Below are 22,633 nucleotides of genomic sequence, written 5' to 3'. Positions count from 1 at the left end.
GCACATCAGTGAAGAGAGCTGTGCTGCTCTGGGCTCTGTTCTGATGGTTCAGCTCAGCATCAAAGGCAGTCAATAATTAGCCGGTCTAGTCTATATGGCCCAGAGATAATCAGTTTGATGAGCTCTACAGTTCTCTAGCTTAAAGAAAATGGCTATTCATATTAAGATCTAACTTTATGTTTGAATAGAGAAGAGAAGATTTCCCCAGATGAGGGGTAATTGAGTATCAATAGTCAAGCAATGTTCAGAGAAGTTATTTCATGTATGGCAAATGTTCCTGAATGGGCCGATAACACTGAAGCCTGCCCTCCAAAGCATGTGAGTTTTCTTTCCTCATGGATTTCCCTGTCAGGTTCCTATATTCACTGTGGCTACTGAGTACCTGGGTGGAAGAGTGTGTGATCTGGGTTTATATGTGTGTTGTGATGTATTTTATTATTTATGCATTTCCATTAATATATTAGTATCTATAACATTGTTCTTTCGTTTGCCTTATTGGTAAGTAAATAGTTGTATTTAAGATACAGAAATGTTATTATTGTGAGTGGCTGGTTGTAAAAAATAGCATGCAACTGTATGAATCCATTGCCTTTGAGTGGGTAGTTGTATAGATATCATATATATTGGATGAGGGCTCAAGAGTAGCGAGTTATTTATTTCCTCTCAATAGTACTATCCCTAGGACCCTCACAGAATTAAAAGTACTACTGCGGTGGTGGTCTATCTATGGGAACTTGGACCTGCTAGTGTGAGAGTAGGTCGTGTAATTAAATCAAACTCAGATAAAGAATGGAGGTATCTTATACACCCAATTAAGAGACGTGAGGTACCAGGTTCGACATTGTAGGGTCCTAATTTGTCATTGACATTCCACTCTGCAGGTGCTGCTTGGCCTGGTTTCAACTCCAAAAAAACAGGATTCCTTCCCCCTCCCCAGGATAATCTCATCAGTGCGACATTAACTCAAGCCTAGACTGACCTCTCTTAGCCTCCTCTCCCTTCTGATTGGAGGGCTAGAGGGTGGAGTACCAAATTCCTTCCAATGCCTTTCTTTATAGAGGGCTGGACTTTCTCATCTCACTTCTATTGCTGTGCTGTTCTGCTTGGTTTCAACTCCAAGGAACAAGATGTCCCCAGGGCGAGTACCCTCTGGTTTTTCCCCTATCCTTCCTGCCTCCTTTTGTGTATACAATGCGTGTCCCTCCCCCATTAGATTCCTATATTAGATCCCTAAGTTCCTTGAGGTTGGAGACTTTCTCCTTGTTAATTATATCCTTGGTGCTTAGCACAATGCCTGGTGTGTAGTAGTTGATTAATAAATGTTTATTGGATTGTAGGGGCTATTATAATTGTAAAACCGTTGGATGATGTATTATAACAGGAATAGGGAATATGGGACCAAGAGGATCAGGAAGTTGGATCCACACCTCCTATGTATGCTGCATAAAGAAGTTGGCCAAAAAACTGATTTCTGAAGCCAATTTTGCCAATTGAAGGGGAAGAGGAAAAGGAATAAGTATTTACATAGCACCTACTGTATTCCAGGCACGGTATGAAGGGTGAGGTAGGTACTATTATGATTCCTGTTTCACAGTTGGGGAAACTGAGGCTAAGTGATTTGCCCAGGGTCATGCAGCTAGTAAGTGTCTGAAGCCAGATTTGAACTCTTGACTACAATTCCAATGATCTATCCACTAGCTGCTGGCTTAATAGCTTTACTTTTCATAATACTATAGGTTGTATGTGAAAATCCCTAATCTTTACCTTAGAGTAGGTTGTTATCTACAGAACAATAGATAAGCACTTAAGGTATTAGGACTTAATGAATGTTCTGAATGCCCTATAGATAGCGTAAGGCCACAGAGATACCATTTAATATATGGTGGACATCCTAGGGAACTTTAAAATGGGGCCCTCTCATAATAGCCACAAACAGATGTTGTGTAGCCCCTAATCAGCAATGGGGCTGATGGGAGTAGTTTTTTCCAGATGGTAGGAAAGACTGAAGGATCATGGGAGAAAGAAACCATGCCTACCTAGAAACTTTTGAACCATGGGGGGATGGACACTTGACAGGTGATTATCGATTATCATCGGAGTGTACTGCTCTCCTAAACTGAATGTAATCATAAGAGTAATTGGCTCATCTGGCTTACTATCCAACTTGAAGAGCTAACTGCCTGGAGAAATTTGCTTCCACACTGCGACTTTGTGAATTCATCCCATCTCTATTTCCTCCCCTTTCTCTGCCTTACTGTCATTGCTTTCCATTGGGACTTTCCTACTTTCTTTAAATCTTAATAATTTGCTATCTATATTTTTATAATGGGCTTTATACACAGATAAAGATAAGCTAATTTTACTGCATTCTGACTTGAGTGCTTGCTATAAATGAGTAAACCACTCTATGGTAAAGGACAAAGGGGAACCCATGAACTGATAGCCTTAGGCTTGACCATGAATTTATATTAAAATACTCTCTAGAGACACAAAGACAGACTTCATAGGGATTCCAGGAGAGGCCAATGGGAATCAGGATTCTTGGGTTTAATCTTATGCCTGAAATGATTTTGGCCTAGCAATAGGGAATTAAGAATGTTGGAACCTAACCTTGGCTTTGCATACTGACACTTGGAGAAGTCAAATATCACTGTAGGCCAGGTCTACTATGGCCCATGGAGGACTGCAGAAATGCAGAGCTATTCCCAAGAGTATCTTAACTGTAAGCATACTATTCATAGAGAAATCCTTTGAACTGTTTTAAGAGCAAATGGAAATGTTTACTCCTAGTGTACTCACCCCATTGAAAAGGGATAGGAATGTTTTGGAAATGCTTGGCTTTAAAAAACTGCAACAAAAACAACCCAGAAATGCCTGCTATAGCAATTTGGGTTCATTTTCAAAATGTTTCTAAGTAAAGGCAGCATGTTGAGAGGAAATAATACCCCCAACCTGTCCCTAAGGTCCTAAAAAATGTTTTAGATTTAGAGAAAATATTATATCTGGAAAACTCTAATATAAAGCAAATTGTAGTGACTTAATACATTTGGAATAATATGCCTTTCTCACAGGTGTTCAGAGAAATCAAAAGACAGAGAAAAAGGATCCTTATTTTACAAAAAAATCCAAACAAAAATGGTGGGAGAAGAGGAAGCAATGCATCTGGCTCCCTCCGACAACAACTCCAATGAAGACTGAGGGAGAGAACCAGACTAAAAGCCAAGGAGAAGCCTCAATGAGTCATTTTTCCAACACAGGGAGACAGCCAGAAGCTTGCAGGTAGTGGGAAGAGGGTCCAACCAGGAAGGCCCTACAGAGAGTCTTGTAGCACATAGACCTGGGTAGGTCCTACAGCTCTGTATGGGGACAGAGAGCATGCAACAGGAGTGACCTTCCAACTGTATCACTCTGACCCTAGAGCATAGTATTGAAGGCTTCCAGCTTAGACCAGGGCTAGGGTAAGTGACTTTCTGTTGTCTTGCCTATCCCTTTCTGACCCTCATCAATTTGACCTTTGAGAAGTCTCATGGATTCTATGGCCAGCAACTGAATAATCAGAGCTAAGAGCACAGATCGTAGGTGAACCTGAATTTTTGTCTTTCTCAACCTATAGAACTTTCTACCCAGCTGAAAGAGGGTAGGAAGTGTGGCTAGCAGCTATCTGGTGAAATTCCAAGAGGAATAAGCACAGAGAGACTGAAATAAGGGTCAAGAACCTGATAAGGTCAGATTAGGAGGACAGTGATCAGACCACATCCTAGATTGGTTGCTTTCATTGATCTGCAAGTTTGTAGCATTCTGGATTGAGCTACCCCTGAGAACTTTATTGGATCTTTGCATAGCACTCAATACCCAGATAAAACATCAGAAGAACACCAAAGAATACCTTTACAGAACACCTTTACAAAACATTGGCCATTTTCTGACAAAGCATAAAAACTTCACAAGCAAATGCAGAAAAGCAAAATTACCAAACACATCCCTTGCTGACCACAATGAAATGAAAATTGTCTTCAATTAAGGACAATTGAAGATAAAAATTATTAGGAAACAAAATAACGTAATTCTAAGTAATTGAATGAGCAAAAAATAAATCATAGAAAGGATGCATAATTTCATCAAAAATAATAACAGCAATAAAACCACATACCAGCAATTTGAAGATGCAGCCAATGCAGTCCTTAAAGGGTCAGTTGTTTTTTAAATTAAATATCAAAATAGAAATTCTTAAAATCAAAGAAGAGCTTATTAAAATTAAAATTGTTAAAATTTTTAAAATGAATATATGATGCTATTCTTAAATCAATGATGTAGATAAAACATTAGCTAATTAAATGGGTGCATATTTATGAAAATATAAAATGCCCAGAATAATAGAACAAAAAAGAGAATTTAATTCAATTTCAGAAAAAGAAATTGAACAAGCTATAAATGAACTCCCAAAGAAAAAAGATGTCCAGGACTAGATGGACTTGCAAGCAAATTCTATCAAGTTTTCATAAGCTGTTACAAAGAAGGAAAAGGAGATAGTCTACCAAATTATTTCTATGGAACAAATATGATCCTGATATGTAAACCAGGGAGAGATAAGACCAAGAAAGAAAATTATAGACTAATATTCCTGATGAATATAAATGTAAAATATTTAAATAAAATATTATCAAAGGTGGGGGAAAAGAGAAGGTAATATATATATATATATATATATATATATATATATATATATATATCACAGGAGATAAAATAGACAATTTTTATCACATCAAAATAATAATATATATATAAATATAAATATTTATATAGTGCCACTATATGCCAGGCACTGTGCTAAGTGCTTTTTGCAAGTATTATCTCATTAGATCCTCACAACAACCCAACAAGGTAGGTGCTATTATGTCCCCCATTTTATGTTGAGGAAACTGAGGCAGACAGAGATTGTATGACTTGCCCTGGTTGATATAGCTAGTAAATGTTTGAGAATGGATTTGAACTCAGGTCTTCCGGACTCCAAGCCCACTGTGACACCAGCTGCCAGCAAAGGATCCACAGAGACATATCAACATGATTATATACTATGACCAGATTAGAATCATACCAGGAATTCAGGGCTGGTTCAATATTAGATATGTTATAAAAATAATAGATTACATTAATAAAATATTAATTTGAAAGAACACTAAAATCACAGAGTTATAGCAATAGATGTACAAGAAGCATTTTACAAAATATAACAACCATTTCTATCATATATACTAAAAAGTATGGTACTAAGAGGATATTTTCTTTTTTAAAAAAAATTAATTAATTGGCTTTTTAAGTTTACAACACTCAGTTCCACAAGTTTTTGAGTTCCAAATTTTTTCCCTCTCCCTTTCCTCCCCACTCCCCACCCAAGGTGGCATGTAATCTGATATAGGTTCTACATATACCTTCACATTAAACTTATTTTCCCAATAAACAAGTTGTAAAGAAGAATTACAACCAATGAAATGAACCATGAGAAAGATGAAACAAAACCAAAAATAAAATAAAATGGAGAGTGAATAGTTTGCTTCAATCTGCAGGATCTTTTCTTAATGTGGCAAATACTAGATCACTAGATCTAGAGCCAAGAGCTGACATTATGTGTAATAGGGATAAGCTGGAGGACTGTTCAGTAAGGTCAGAGGTAAGGCAAGGATATTCATTATCAGCAATATTATTTGATATAATGCTAGAAATACTACTCAAAACAATGAGACAAGAAAAAGAAATTGAGGAAATAACCCTAGAGAATCAACTAAAATTAATTAAACGATAACTTCAGTAAAGTTATTTTTGTTGTTGTTTAGTCATTTCAGTCATGTCCAACTCTTTGTGACCCCATTTGGGGTTTTGTTGGCAAAGATATTGGAGTGGTTTACCATTTCAGCTCATTTTACAGATGAGAAACTGAGGCAAATAGGGTTAAGTGACTTGCCTAGGGTCACACAGCTAGTAAGTGACTGAGACCAGATTTGAATTCAGGAAGATCAGTCTTCCTAATTTTAGGTCCGGCACTCTATCTACTGCACCACCTACCTGCCAACAGCAAAGTTATGTTAGAAAATAAATAGACATAAATTATCAATTTCTGTATATTTTGAACAAAACCCAGTAGAAAGGGATAGAAAGAAAAAATGCATTCCAAATAACTATTAAATGAATCAATCAACATTAATTAAGTACCTATTATGTACCAGGTACTGTGCTAGGTGCTGAAGATACAAAAAGAGACAAAAGACACTTCTCACTCTCAAGGAGCTCACAATCTAATGGAGAAGACAACAAACAACCAAATATATGCAAACAAGCTTTATATGGAAAAAGTGGATTATGATCAACGGAGAGAAGACACTAGATTTAAGGAGAGTTAGGAAAGGCTTCCTGTAGCAGGTGGAATTTTAAATGGGACTTAAAGGAAGCCAGGGAGGTCAGTAGTTAGAGTAGAGGGAGGAGACTGTTCTAAGCATGAGGGACAGTCATGATAGAATGCTAGAAGCCTAGAGATGGAGTGTCTTGTTCTTAGAAGATCCGGGAAGCCAACGTCCCTGAGCCAATGAGTACATGTCAGGGAGTATGGTGTAAGAAGACTGGAAAGGTAGGAGGGGACTAAGTTATGAAGGGCTTTGAATGTCAAGTGGAGGATTTTGTATTTGATCTTGGAGGCAACAGGAAGCCACTGGAGCTCACTGAGTATTTGGGAAACTACCTATCAAGACACATGGGAATTATATGCAAACAACAACAAATGCTTTACAGAAATACAACCCTAAAGTACTGGAGACAATTGCTCATGGAAAGACTGAGCCATTATAATAAAACTGACAATATCACCTAAATTAGTGCACTCATTCAGTGCCATACCAGTGCCAAAAGAGTCTTTTATAGAGCTAAACAAATAATAATCAAATTCATCTGGAGGAACAACCTTCCCCCCAAAAAAATCTCAAGGGAAATGATGGGGTGGGGAAGTAGGAAGGAAAAGCGTCTTGTAGTACCAGATCAAAAACTATACAACAAAGCAGTAATCATTAAAACAGTTTCGCACTGGTTTAAAAATAGAGGTTCATCAGTGTCATAAATTAGGTACACAACACCCAGAGGCAAACTTAGTAGCCTAGTGTTTGGTATGCCCAAGGACACCAGTTAATGATATAAGATCTCACACTATTTGACAAAAACTACTGGGAAAACTGGAAGGAAGTCTGGCAAAAATTGTGGATAAATCAACATCTCACATCACATACCAAGATAAACTCCAAACAAATGAATGACAGCTATAAAAGGGCATATCACAAGCAAACTAGAAAAGCAAGGAAGAGAAAACCTTTTAGAACTCTGGATGGGGACAGAGTTCATCACCAAACAAGGGATAGAGAGGATCACAGGAGATAAAATAGACAATTTTTATCACATCAAATTTACAAGCTTTTGCATAAAGAAAACCAATATAGATAAAATTAGAAGAGAAATAACAAACTGGGGGAAAATCTTTGCAGCAAGTTCCTCAGATAAAGGCCTCTTATCCATGATAAATAAGCAATGAATTCAGATTTATAAAAACAAAAGCCATTTGCCAATTGATAATGGTCAAAAGATATGAACAAGGTAATTTTCAAAGGAAGAAATCCAAGCTATTAAAAACATTAAAAATTCTCCAAATTACTAACAGAGAAATATAAATTAAAATAACTCTGAAATTCCATCTCATACCCATCATAAGCTGGCAAAGATGACAAAGAAGGAAAATAACAATTATTGAAGGTACTATAGGAGAGAGGCATACTAATGCATTGTTGATGGAGCTATGATTTGGTCTAGCCATTCTGGAGGTCAATTTGGAAATATACCCCCAAAGCTACTAAACTATGCATACCCTTTGACCCAGCAATACCACTACTAGACCTACACCCCTAAAGAGATCAAAAAAGGAGGGGGAAGAGCCCTATAAACACAAAAATATTTATAGCAGCTCCTTTATTATATTAGAAAAAAATTTTTATCCCCCCTCCACTTCCCATTGTACTCAAGATCTCTCTGCTCCTTCCGCTATGCTCTCTGGAATGCTGCTCCCTAGGTAACAAACTTGCTTTCATATTAAACCTTTTGTTCTTCTTGCTTTCACTGAGATCTGGCTCCTTCCTGAAGGCATGCACTTGTTGAACTTTTTTTTTTTCATGAAGTATGGTTTACTTAGTTCTTTGACTCCTGATTCCAGGGTTTTTTCTTTTAGAATTTTTTAAAAATTTTATTTTAATTAGCCACGATCAACCTTCTCATCCTCCCACCCCAAATCCCTTCCCCTCTCCCTCATTGAGAATACAAGAAAAAGACCATTAAAATCATGTATAGTCAATTTCCACATTGTCAATGTCCAAATAAAATAAAATATTTTTGTCTCGTTCTGTATCCTGAGCTCTTCACCTCTTTATCGGGAGGTGGATAGCATGCTTCATTATTATTCCTCTGGAATCCTGGTTGGTTGTTCTGCTGATAAGAGATTAGTACAATAATATTCTATAACATTTATATACCATGACTTGTTCATCTGTTCTCCAATTTATGGGCTCCCCCTCAGATTCCTATCTCCCACTTCAAAAAGAGCTATAAATATTTTTGTATATCCTTAGAATTTGTTTTGCTTAGAACATATTCTTCCCTTAATCTACCTTCCCTTCTTCCTTTTCCTTCCTATTTCCCTATTGAGTGAAATATATTTCTGTACCCAATACTTTGTGAGTGTGAGTATTCTTCCTTCTTTTGATCAGTTCAGATAAGAGTCAGGTTCAAGTGTCAGCAAATCCCCCACCCCCTCTTCCTTGTTTGTATACACATCTGCTTGGATGCTCTGATTATGTGAGAATTTTTCCTAACCTTTCTTTCCCTTTCCCCTCAGTGTATTCTTTTCCTCTTCTCTTTCCATTCTTTTCTTGTCATCAAGACATAACAGAACCACTCCTAGACCTTGTCTAATTGAACTCCTTCTATGAACTCCAATGATGATAGAGTTCAGAGGGGACACAAATATCATTTCCCCATATTTGAATGTAAGCTATTTATACTTGCTTGGTTTTTTTTAATCATTGTTCATTCATGTTTACTTTTTTTATGTTTCTCTTAACTCCTGTCTTTGAACTTAAAATTTCTATGCAGCTCTGATCTTTTCAACAAAAATAATTAGAAGTCCATTATTTCACTAAAAATCTATTTTTTTTCTCCTATAGTATTATACTCAGTTTTGCTAGGTAAATTATCTTAGCACAAGCCCATATCCTTTGCCTTCTGGAATATTATATTCCAAGTTCTCTTTATAGAAGTGGCTGCTAAATCATGTATGATCCTGACTATGCCTCCTTGTATTGGCAATCAAAATGGATTCTTAGCACTTAATTCAACCAAGTGCCCTTGAAGAGTTTGGCCTTTATTTCCTTGATTAAATTAGGAGTCCTTGACAACCTCCTTGCCTCAAGGGAAAGCCTAGTTTACATGGGTTTGAGTGACATATTTGTGACATCAGAGGCTTTTAGACCACATGGGTTTAAGTCGCATTTTTGTGATGATTTTAGGTCATGTGGGTGATTCGCATGTGTGAATCACCCTTGACCTTGAAAAAAATATAAAACGAGAGTTTAGGTTTCTCTTTTTCAGAGCTCTGACCCACAGCAGGAGTGCAGCATGACTCTGGGCCAGCCCTTGTTATGAGCTCCCTGGCTGAACTCAGATGTTGGTAACTATGAATTGTGTTTGGTCTGTCTGTTAATGTTTGTAATTTGTTTGTATTTGCTCTGAAGTTCAGGGTGCTGGCTTTTCCCCCTGAATTAAGTGAATGATATTTGTATGCTGGATTAAAGTAAACTTGTTAACCCCTTAACGTTGCTTTCCTTAGAGCAGATCAAAAGAACCTGGGTTTGCAACATTCTGTGAGCTGGTTGTTGTTGGTTTTACACCCCCACAGCAGCTGCTAGCCAAATTGTTGCAACACTCCTCAGCACTTGAATTTTTTTTCTGGCTTCTTGGAGTATATTTTCTCTGACCTGTAAACTCTGGATTTTGGCTGTGATGTTCCTGAGAGTTTTCATTTGGGGGTTTCTTTCAGGAGGTGACCACTGTTTTCTTTCTGTTTACACCTTGACCTATTGTATTAAGAGATCTGGGCAGACTTTTTTTAATATATATTTTTAGTTTTAAACGTTTACTTACATAAGATTTTGAGTTCCAAATTTTCTCCCCCTTCTTCCCCTCCCCTACCCCAAGATGGCATGCAATCTGATATAGGCTCTATATATACATTCATATTAAACATATTTTATATTAGTCATGTTGTAAAGAAGAACTAATGGGAGAAACCAAGAGAAAGAAGAAAAAAAAGAGAGAGCAAATAGTATACTTTGTTCTGCATTCAGAGTCCATAGTTCTTTTTCTGGATGTGAATAGCATTTTCCATTATGAATCTTTTGTAGATGTCGTAGATCCTTGCATTGCTAAGAAGATGTATGTCTATCAAAGTCAGTCATTGCACAACGTTGCTGTTAGTATGTACAATGTTCTCCTGGTTCTGCTCACTTCACCAGCATCAGTTCATATAAGTCTTTCCAGGTTTTTCTGAAGTCCACCCATTCATCATTTCTTATAGCACAATTGTCTTCCATTACATTCATATACCACAGTTTGTTCAGCCATTCCCCAATTGATGGGCATCACCTCAATTTCCAATTCTTGGCCACCACTAAAAAGCGATGCTATAGATATTTTTGTACATGTGGGTCCTTTTCCTGTTTTTATGATCTCTTTGGGATACAGACCTAGAAGTGATATTGCTAGGTCAAAGGGTATGCACATTTTTATAGCCTTTTGGGTATAGTTCCAAATTGCTCTCCCGAATGGTTGGATCAGTTCACAACTCTACCAACAGTGCATTAGTGTTCCAATTTTCCCACATCTTCTCCAACATTTATCATTTTCCTGTTTTGGTCAAGTTAGCCAATCTGATAGGTGTGATATGGTACCTCAGAGTTGTTTTGATTTGCATTTCTTTAATCAATAGTGATTTAGAGCATTTTTTTCATATGATTGTAGATGGCTTTAATTTCTTTATCTGAAAACTTCCTGTTCATATCCTTTGATCATTGGGGAATGACTTGTATTCTTATAAGTTTGACTCAGTTCTCTACATATTTTAGAATTAAGGCTTTTTTCAGAGACACTGGTTATAAAAATTGTTTCTCAGCTTTCTACTTCTCTTCTAATTCTGGTTGCATTGGCTTTGTTTGTGTAAAAACTTTTCAATTTAATGTAATTAAAATTATCTGTTTTGCATTTCATAATGTTCTCTATCTCTTGTATGGTCATAAATTCTTCCATTCTCCATAAATCTGACAGGTAAATGATTCCTTGCTCTCCTAGTTTGCTTATACTATCAGCTTTTATATCTAAATTGTGTACCCATTTTGACTTTGTCTTGGTATAGAGTGTAAGATGTTGGCCTATGCCTAGTTTCTGCTATACTATTTTTCCAGTTTTCCCAGCAGTTTTTGTTAAATGGTGAGTTCTTCTCCCAGAAGCTGGGGTCTTTGGGTTTAGCAAACAGTAGATTATGATAGTCATTGACGACTCTGTCTTGTGTACGTAACCTATTCCACCAATCCACCACTCTATTTCTTAGCCAGTACCAAGTAGGTTTCATGATTACTGTTTTATAATATAATTTAAGATCTGGTATAGCTAGGGCACCTTCCCTTGCGTTTCATTTCATTAATTCCCTTGATATTCTGTCGGCAGTTTTCTTTTAAGATCTCATGAAATATGATGTGTGGGCTCTTAGTTCCTTAATTTTTTTTCTTTTCCCTCTGTTTTCCAGGTCACTTTTTTGCTATGAGATAACTTAGTTTTTTGGGGTTTTTTTTTCAATTTTTCACGCTGTTGACTGTTTTAATATTTCTTGATTTGTGAAGTCATTGGCTTCTATTTGTTCCATTATAATTTTCAGAGACTTTGCTACTTGAGCAAGATTTTGAACGTCTTGCACCAAGCTGTTTAATTCCTTTTCCAATTCTTTTTTTCTATAGCTTTCATTTCTTTTCCAATTTTTTCTTCAAGTGCTCTTATTATATTTATTTAAAAAGATTTTTTTTATTCTTTAAAAACTTTTACTTCATTTCTTTCAAGAAATCTAATCAAATTTATGCCCAACCTGTGTTTTTCTCTGAAGTATTGTTTGTAGATATTTTGGACTCATGCACTTCTTCTGTGTTTGTGTCTTGAGCATCCCTGCCGCCATAGCGGCTCATCATTATTCTTTTTTTTGTTTACTCCCTTTTCCAGCCAACTTCCTAACTTTAGACTTAATGTTAGGCCTGGGCTCTTCCGTAGGTAAGATCTGGGCTGTCCTATTGCTGTTTTTTTGGGGGGTATTGATTATTGTGTTTCCAAGATCTCACTGGCAGACAGGGGACTTGCAAGTTTTTAGCGCTCCCAAAGTAGTCTGATCCAGGGCAAGATATGATTGCTAACCCCCTGGTCTGAGCTCTGCAATTTCACAGCCCAGATTTTGGTCTATGCAAGAGTAGACCACTGTTGGGGCAGTGAGCAGAGCACCAGCTCTGGAATCAGGAGGACGTGAGTTCAAATGCGGCCTCAGATACTTGACACACTTACTGGCTGTGTGACCTTGGGCAAGTCACTTAATCCCAATTGCCCTGCCTTCCCCCCATCAAAAAAAAAGAGAGTAGTCTACTGTGAAACTTCATTCCTATCAGCCAGCTGAAAAGCTCTGTTGGTTCAGAGAGGCAGAATGATAGGTCCCCAGTTTGGTCTGAGATGTCTGTCCTGGCTGTTTCTCTGAAAGTGAGACCTTGCTCTGTGTCTGGAGTCTGAATCATAATACTGCTACTGCTACTACTCCTGGCTTCTGAAATTCCTCCTTTCTTGGAATATCACCCAGGGCCTACCTACCTACCTGGGACAGGTCCCCTTCTTAGTCCACTCTGGGTCTGTGACCTGGAACTGGGTAGTAGATCTGGCACCTGTCCTTGTTGCACTGCCTGGTGTAGGTCCAGGGTGCCCCTATGGGGGCCTGGGATCTTCTCTTGCACTGGCGCATTTGCTGTTCCACTCCAGGCCCAACCATTTCCAACATCCACAGATTTCCCTATCTCCTTATTTCAAGCTAGATAAGGCATTTGTTATGACTTTATCTGAATTTCCTCATCGGGATTCAGTCTGGTGCATTTTCCACAACTGTTTGGAGATATTTCTGGAAGAGAGTTCACCGTGTTGTTTCTAACCACTCCTGCCATCTTGATTGTGCCTCAACTCCATTTTTTTTTATAGCAAAGAACTGGAAACAAAGGGGATATACATCCTTTGTGGCATGACTGAAGAAATTGTTGTGTATGAACGTAATGGAATATTACTGCAATGTAATAAAGAAAGACACCTTTTCAGGGAAGAATTGTATGAACTGATCGAAATGAAATAAGCAGAACTATGAGAAAAATTTATACAAAACCAGTAATATTGTAAAGAAAAAAAAAACTTAGAAAGACTTAAAAACTCCAATCAATGAAATGATGATGCAATTCCAGAAGAACTTTGAAGAAGCATCTTACTCACCCATGCCACTGGGAAGTGATGGACTCAGGATGAAAAGAATGAGATGTACATTTTTGGACATGGCCAAGGTGGACATTTGTTTTGCTCGATTATACATATTTGTAACAAGGGTTTACTTTTTCTTTTTCAGTGAGGGAAAGACAGGTAAGAATAGAATTTCTCTTCCCACCAGTGTACGACCTCCTCCCCCCAAAAAAGAGAAAATAGAAGGAAAGTCAGAAGGAATCAGAGACAAATAGGACAGCTTTGAAAGTGCTACATTTAATTTATCATACGCTTGAAGCAAGTGCTTTGTCATGGAGATTTACCATTTCATGTATATTCCTTTGCTTTTCTACAAAGTACATGGAAATGTTCATTTTATTTGGTTTAAGTCCAGAATTAAAAAAAAATAAAGTGAAAAAAAGGATTCCTTTTGTGAAATGAGGTATAATGAAGAGTTTGTTTGATTTTATTGTCCAGGACTTATGATTTCATCAATGTGAGGGAACTTCCAGTGTAGAAGCTTATTTCACTGTATGCGTATTAGCAACTCATAGTTTTAAAGAGTTTAAAGACTGAGAAGTTAGTTTGCCCATGATCTGACTGATAATATGTGTTAAAGACAGAACTTGAACTCAGGTCTGGCTCCCTATACAGTGTGCTATACTATTCCTCAAAAATTCATTTAGATTGTGAGTTTCTTGAAAGCAGGAACTGGTTTTGTTTGTTTGATTGTTTGGTTGATTGGTTGTTGGGTTTGTTTGTTCTTTTGTCTTTCTTTGTGTCCTCCTTGCTTAGAGAGGAGGCCCTTAATAAATGCCAGTTGACTGGTTATAGGTCATTAAATTAAAACTTTACTGAGAAACTAAATAGTAACAGAAAAAGACTTTGAAGCTATTGCCAAATGAAAAACAGCAAAGGAAGGAAGATAAAAGCCTATGCGATCACTACACATATTAAAGTGGAAATTAAGCTAATATATACAAATCTGATTTACCTTCAGCTTTCCATGAAAGCTGGTATTGTGGAATATGGAGGAGACTTGTGGTGATGATGATGATGGTGATGATAACGACTACGACCCTACAATATTACCACACATAATTACTATATGGCCAAAAATGAACTTTTTCTTTTTTGTTGTTTAGTTGCATCTGACCCCATTTCGGGTTTTCTTGGCAAAGATAATAGAGTGGTTTGCCATTTTCTTCTCTGGTGGATCCATTTTGTCAGACAAACAGAGGTTAGGTGACTTGCCCAGGGTCACACAGCTGGGAAGTATCTGAGGTTGGATTTGAACTCAGGTCCTCTTGCCTCCAGGCCCAGCACCCTATCCACTGCCTCTAAACTTTTAATCCTTTCCTAAGCTCTTGCAAATCACTTAAGAATTATTTTTGTATGGTTATGTATTATTACCCCACAGATGCACCTGCTTGAGGATCAGTTCATTTCCAGGAATAGACAGTGGTCTTGTTCAGCAATACTGACGATGGTTTCACTCCCTCTCAAAATAAGTGTCTGGATCTTGAAGCCCTTAACATACAAAGGATGTGTGTAAGCGAATAAGTACATTTGGCTACCATAGCAGACATCACCACTTAAAGGGCACCCAAAGAGGGAACAGCTTGCAGCATGTGGGCTAAGTTTTCCTCAAAAAACTCATAATATAACTGTCGAAAAGGGCACTATGAGCCCAAATTATGAGATAATTATATTCAGTCAGAAATTCAACATAATAAAAAGTATTTGCTCCCAAGCCCTAGCAGCTATATCCAAATGAGAGGAAGGAACGCAAAACAGAATGCAGACTCTCAAAGTAGCAATAAAACCACAACATAAGTATTCTCTTCAAGTCTATTTTGAAAAGTCTTTGATAATACTGGTAATTCCCTGCCACAGATCCACTCTCATTTTGCAGCTCCCTTCTGGAGATGTAAAAAGGTTCTTGTCCTTCAGGGAGATGAGATCAACTTTATTCCTTAAGTTAAAATGTTCACTTTTTAAAAATTTGTAATCACTCACTTCTGGTATAGTCTAATGTAAAAGATAGGGTTAGCCAGAACAAAAATTCCCTTCTGATAGATGAATTTCTAATTCTACATGAATTGTATTTGATAATCTCAAGCAGATAGTTGAACATAGCCCCAAGATCTTGTTTACAGGAAGTATGACTAGAATTTTGGAAAACATTTGGATGTTTCCAAGTGTAAGGAGGTTGAAGGGGGAAGAAAAGAGGAAAAGCAAAAAAGAAATATGTATATGTATATGGAGTATGTGATTGGAGGGGGAGGGGTTTGCTACAGTGGTAGAATGCCACTGATAATTGCCTGAGATGATATTCAGTTTTTCAGTTTGAACCAATTATACTAATGAGAAAAATTATCTACCTTGATGTAGCTCAAACAATTGGATTTTGTACTTTTCATGTGGATTTTTTGGAAGCATTAATATACAGTCTAAGTCACTTCAAGTGGCAATGTAGACCAAAATCTAACAAATTTTCGTTGTGGAGATGTGGAGTGGGCTCAAGGCCTGAAGAATTGCCTATCACCTTTATTGATGAAAGCCCAGGAATATTACATGGGAAAAACAATGACTTTGCCACATGGGTTTAACTTTATTCCTATACTTTTATTCTGTCACTCATTTCCATGGATGAGCAAAAGAGTTTTGGGGGTGAAGAACTGGAAAGTCCTGAACCCCAGAGAGCCATTGGAGGTTTGTGGGAAGGGTAGCCTCTAAACAGATACCAACTTAAAATAGTTTAGCAATTGGAAATTATGCAGGAGAGTTACATGAGCTTTCTGACCCTCAGTCAGAGTGAAGCATCTGACATAGACATGGCCCTGGTGACCAGCTTGCTGATTTCTGAAATATAAAATGCTCATACTGGAAATTTATGACTTCACACAGTATCTGTATATACATGAAATAAAGCCTGAAGATACTAGTTAGCTCTAAAGACTATGGGTATGTGTTTTAAGAGTTTAATGCCTGGCAAGGCAAGGAATTTCCTTCTGGAGATTTCCTTCAGTGAATTTCCTTTATTTAAGTTAAGGTTCAGAAAAACACACAAACTCCTTATGAGAGAAAAGACGAGAAGAGTTGTTTCCCTAGTCTGATGGATGGATGTGTTAGGACTTCTGTCTTTTCTAAAAGAACAGCAGCAGACAGAACTCTGAGATTTTAAAGTATGATGGCAGAGTCCACTAGATTTTGAGTCAGAATACCTAGGTTTAAGTCCTAGCTTTTATACTCATCACCTGTGTGACTTTAGATAAGTCATTTCTCCCCTCTGGGACTCAATTTCTCCATCTAAGATAAATGAGCAGTTTGTACTAAATGGAAGCTCTCTTCCAATTCCAAGTATCTGTTTCTGCTATGAAGAAGATGTAGTATCTCAGTTGAGGACTCCAGCTCAAGCCAGAAGCTGGAAGAAGAGAGACACTCCACAACCTTGGGCTCTTTGAAGCCATACCTGGCAAAGACTGTTACTGCTCATGAGATCAATGAAATACTGCTATCTGCAATAGAAACTATATAGCATGCAAAAGCAGTTACAGACAGGTCTAGCAGGAGCAGGGATGTACCGTGGCCAGTCCATACAGGTTTTTAAGAGCTGGCTGTTAAATTTTTGTTGTGAGCATGTATAGTTTGGAAATCAACAAATTCTACAAATGAAGGCTTGATTTGTCATTTTGTTGATAAAGAAAATCATGAAGAAAATGTTAATGCAGATTAAATTTTATAGTGTGTCATGTGTACTGGGTTTTTTTTGAGATCTTGATGTTAAACTTTTACCAACATACCCCTGAGCAGGACCAGCACAATTATATTACCAAAAGATATCAGCTGTCCTGCAGCATTGGAGACATGCATGAGTTGTGCCTTCATATATATGCTTTGGCCAAGCATGTTTCCTCCCTGACTGCCCTTCCACTAGTGTGCCCTGTATGTGTCCACCATTCTCACTAATAATATGTGTATTTGTGGGAGAATGTACCTCAGGTTTCTGGAAGGAGGAAGGAATGTTTTACTATTACGTTTCTTATGTTTTTCATCAAATGCTTTTGCTTTGAATTAATCATATCCTCTGGCTGGCTAGCAAAAACAAATAGACAAACAGATAAATAGATAAACAAACAAATAGATGGATAGATAGATAGATGAACACCTTAGCAGGAGTTCTGTGAACTACAGTTTTGAGTGGATAGGGAACCCTTGAACCTGGAGTAGACACTGTGTGAGTTGGAGAGTGCCTCCCAGGTGCTACAAAAAGAATCAGAGGAAATCTTCCAGCAAATTGGGTACATCCTCCATGGAAGATTTGCAGATGTGGACAAAAATTGAACAGAATAAGAAGGCGTTGGATGAGCTATTATCTGTTGCCATGGAGGTAAGCATCAGCACTTTACATCCATTATCTCGTCTGATCATCCAACACCCCTAGGAGGTGGGTGCTAATACTCTCCATTCCATTTTTCACATGAAGAAGCTAAGGCCTGAGCAATTAGAAGATTTGTCCAGAGTCAGGCTGCTGATAGGTGTGTGAGGTAGGATTCATATACAAATATTCCTGACTCAAAAGCCCTTGCTCTATTCACCTTGCCAGGCTACTTCACTAATAAGATTACTTTCAGGAACCATGTACAGATTCCTTCTCTTAAACCTATAATGAAGTTATTGAAGTTTAAAGGCCAAAAAGACTTTTTGGCTCTCCATGGTGGCACCACTGCAGCTAGGGAGACAGGTAGGAATATGTGATGCACTCAGGGAGAATCTCCTATAAGGATTTTTAGCAATTAACATTGTTTAACTGTAAATGCTGCTGTTAAAATGATATTTGAAAACAGTTTTTTGGCCTTCACTCCAATTTCTCACATTTTTCTTATTTAATTGCTTGTCAAATTTTTTTTCATGTGCTCTGCAAAAATAAATTTTAGACTGTGAATGATCACAAAGTCCAAGTTGGTGAAGTTGAAATGAAGGAGATTTTTGCTGGAGATGAGACACCTGCACTCTCAAAAAGTGGAAATGAAAAATATCCTCTAGCCATAACTGGGGATACAAGATTGTAAGAATCATTAGCATTTCTCCAACTGTCTCCTTATCTTCTAGACCCTCATCAATTCCTGCCTGGATTATTTCAATAGCTTCTTTGCTGGTCTCCTTGCCCTCCTGTCTATTCCCAACCAGATTTTGCATATTCAGGGACCAGGAGATTCTGGGCCACCTCTATGCCAAGATATGTCAATCTTAGGACACATTTGAAGGCTGTGTCAATACACATGTGTGTTTGTGAACCAATTTTAAGTAAGAAAAAAGAGTAACAGATTCTGGTTTCAACTCTAAAAAAATTGTATGTCAGTTAGAGTCCCTTAGGCATCAAGTTCTTTAGATCAAAGAGCAGAGAGCTCCTATTAAATTAGTTAAGAGTACCTAGTGAACTCTGGCTCAACTGAATCTTTTCCTTCAGACTTAACTTCCTAATCTCTGGGCTTTGGGTGGTCATTGTTAATCACCCCAACCTATGGTAAACCTTCCACATACCTCTTCATTTTCATCTCTGAAGGCTGGACTATGCCTAGTCACTATCCGTGAAAGCTATGAACTCCAAGCCATTTTGCTCTTTTATAAGTTGTAGGGTATGATGAGTTGTATGTAATTACAGGTGGGGGAAAACTACAGAGACAAAAATATGCCACTGGGGTCAAGGTCCATGCCCCTCTCTTACTTACCTGTCCACATTGGCTGAGTGAGGCCTCAACTCACTCCCATCTAAAGAGTTCATTCGTTCTGTATGTTTTCTGAAATATTCTAAACTATATAACTCCAATTTCTGTTTGCTACCTGCTCAGATAAATGAACTTACTTGCTATTCACTATATTTGATGGTCTTTTGTGTAACTTGCATTTGGTGGGCAGTAGTTAAGAGGAAAGGCAACTTTAAGAGGAAAGCAACTTGAACCTAGAAATCATACCCCTGATACAGTTATATTTAGGCGGCAATAGGTATAATTCTAGTTATACACCTCTTTCTCAGAGAAGATCAAAACAGTCAGTTTTATAGCCCCTTCCACTTCCTTCCAAGTAGAAATCACCAAATCTCCCTTGGAAAGGGGTGGGCAAGATCCCAGTTATATCTATTCATGGCTCCCTATGAGCTACATTTAGACAACTCATGTGGCCATACTCCATCTTATAAGGCAGGACAGACCTTTTACATTTAGCTATTCTTTTATTATAAAACGTTAAATGTCTTACATATAAATTTTTTAACAATGCAACTTACTTTAAAAAATCTTCCTAACTATATTTTGTTTTCAAATAAACACAATTTTATATTAAAATAATAAAATTTAACATACTAGTGAAGAAAAGCAGCTGTGTTTTGCTATTTTAAATATGTTGCATTATGTAAGTACTGTGATTTGTGAAGTTGTGTTTGTAAATACTACATTATAAATTATAATGTGATATATATGATTTTGATTTAATTTTCATAGATTCTTAAAATTATTATTTTTATATTTTCTTTAAGAATAAATGTTTTTTTCTATTCTGTATTTTATTTGTATATCATACAGGGTATATTTAGGAATTTTTGGACACCCATACAAATTCTGTATTAAGTTTTTTTTTGGCTAGTCTCCATGCTCATCTCTCTTCTTCCTTCTTCTCCTCTTTTCTTCTTTCCTTCTCTCTAATCTTTCCTTCCATTTTCCTCCTTTCCTCTATTTTTGGCCTTTAAAGATGGGCCTGAATTTTTTTTCTCACTGGAGCCCAAAACCTGCTCTCCTACTCTCTTCCAACAGTTGTTTATGTTTAGGTCTTACTATCTATCTACATAACTCACTGATATGGTTTTATTTACTTATTTTGACTCCCCAAGATTTCAAACCCATCAAGAGAAACAACCATTATGCCAACTTTTATATTCCTCCATTGAATCTAGTTCAATACTCAGGAAGCATTTAAGAAATGCTAGTTGAAATACTAGACAGGTTGCCAATAGGTCAGGACCAAAAAAATATATATATAATGAAATGGTAGGACACATAAACAGAGCGCCAGATTTCCTACCCACCCTTCCCCTGACCTAACAGAGGGAAAACATTTTTTAGAGGGATTTTTTTTTTCAGTTCAAGCAATAACAGAAACAGCTGGAAAAATGGAAAAAGTGAAATTGTATGGGTACATTTCTTAGTTCATTCCTCTCCAGGTCAAGAGGAGCAGGGAGTGGAAAGATGTAGACAGATAAGACTCTTGGGGAAAAAAATTCTTCAGAGCTCTTCTCAGTTATCTTCCTAGAGAAGGTCATCAGCTGTAGTCACTCCATCCTTCAGGCTGCCACTGGAAAGGATGCAGGCTATTTGTTGCCAAGGAGTAATTGACCAATAGGAGAGGAATAGTTAGCAAATGAAAACTCAGAATTAGACAATGTTTGAATGTAATTTTATTACTTTTTAGCATACATTGTAACACAGACTAATGGCTGTCAAAGTTTGCCAAGTAGAAAGTCTTGCCAAATTGTTGGTGTGGGAAGTCTTTGTTTAGGTTCTGTCATTAACTGACTATGTAACCTTGAGCAAGTCATTTCCCAGAGCTTCAATTTTTTTCATCTGCAAAATTAGAAGATTGGATTAGACAATCTCTAAGTTCCCTCCCAGTTTTGACATTATATAAACCGGATGCTGTCAAAGTACTTAAGGAAAGTCTGTTTGCACAAGTAGGTTAAACATGCCCTCTTGCAATCTTATTTACCCTACTAATTGCTTAGCAAAATCCTTTTTCTCAAAGATAACTCAGAAGCAAATCTCATTCCTGTTCATGTCCCAATTAATACAATTCCTGAATTAGTGGGTTCTAAATAAATGAAAATTGACTGCATTTCAGAGGAAAGAGGGAGAGTGCTTTTTAAAGTAGGGAAGTCAGTTTGCTTAGGATTCCAACACTAGTAACTAACACCCTCACAGAAAAGAAAAGGGCACCCTGAAAATTTGGGAATCTGGGTAAGCAGTGAACGAGGAGTGTTATTTTCAAATCTGATTTTTATTCCACATTCAAACACCTCTGTGATCCCTTTGCGGGTTTCTCTGCCTATTCTCCAGCTCCACAAACTGCTATTTTTAAGACTATGTTTTCTTCCCTTAGAGTATGCTGTTCAGAGAAGCAATTTAATTACCATTATGCTTTTGCATAGTCTTCAAGACCTTTTGTTACGGTGAAATGATTTTAGGCAGGCCATGCATAAATCCATCACACATTTTCTTATTTCACTAATGAACTATTGTGGGTGAGAAAATTAATCTAATTCCACCCATGATCATCTTCACGTATCTGTTACATTTTTGTTGGTGAAAAATGTGGATTGCAAATACTTTGCTCTGACTGAAGCAAAAATGAGAGTCTTGCTCTTAAATCTATTGTTTGATTCATGCCACACCCTTTGGAGAAAAATCCAAGAGAACACTTCTCTAGATGAAAATTATTCCAAGATGCCAATCTTACATCTGATCTTGCAGAAGCTTCTATTTTTTTTCTTCTGTACATTAGAAGGACTTTATAATAATATAATGGGTGGTTGGCAATCTTCTGAGTGTATTTGTGTTTGGGGGCTAATATATTGGAGAAGCACCATGGCGTTTCATTTGGAGTCAGAAGACCTGGGTTTTAGTTCTAACACTTGACTACCTGTGAATGACTGTGGGCACTTACTAAGCTTCATTTTCCACACCTTTAAAATTGATCTAATAAGGCTCATACCACTAACTTCACATGGAGAAAAGTACTTTGTAGGGTACTTCATATAGATATGAGCTATTATTTGACATTAACCGATTCATTTAGCATATGATAATAATGAGGTCCAAGTCAAAGACACAATCCCACTGAAGGCCAGATAGTTTTGCACTCTGGGCCTAAACTGTTACTGTAACCTCTGCCAACCACTTCACAAACCCTTTAAGGTTATCTCCTGCCTATACTGTATTTATCTTGAATGTTCTAATGGATGTGT

The sequence above is a fragment of the Trichosurus vulpecula genome, chromosome 4, assembly GCF_011100635.1.
Source record: "Trichosurus vulpecula isolate mTriVul1 chromosome 4, mTriVul1.pri, whole genome shotgun sequence".
NCBI classification, from domain to species: Eukaryota; Metazoa; Chordata; class Mammalia; order Diprotodontia; family Phalangeridae; genus Trichosurus; species Trichosurus vulpecula.
This window is presented reverse-complemented; position numbering follows the sequence as displayed.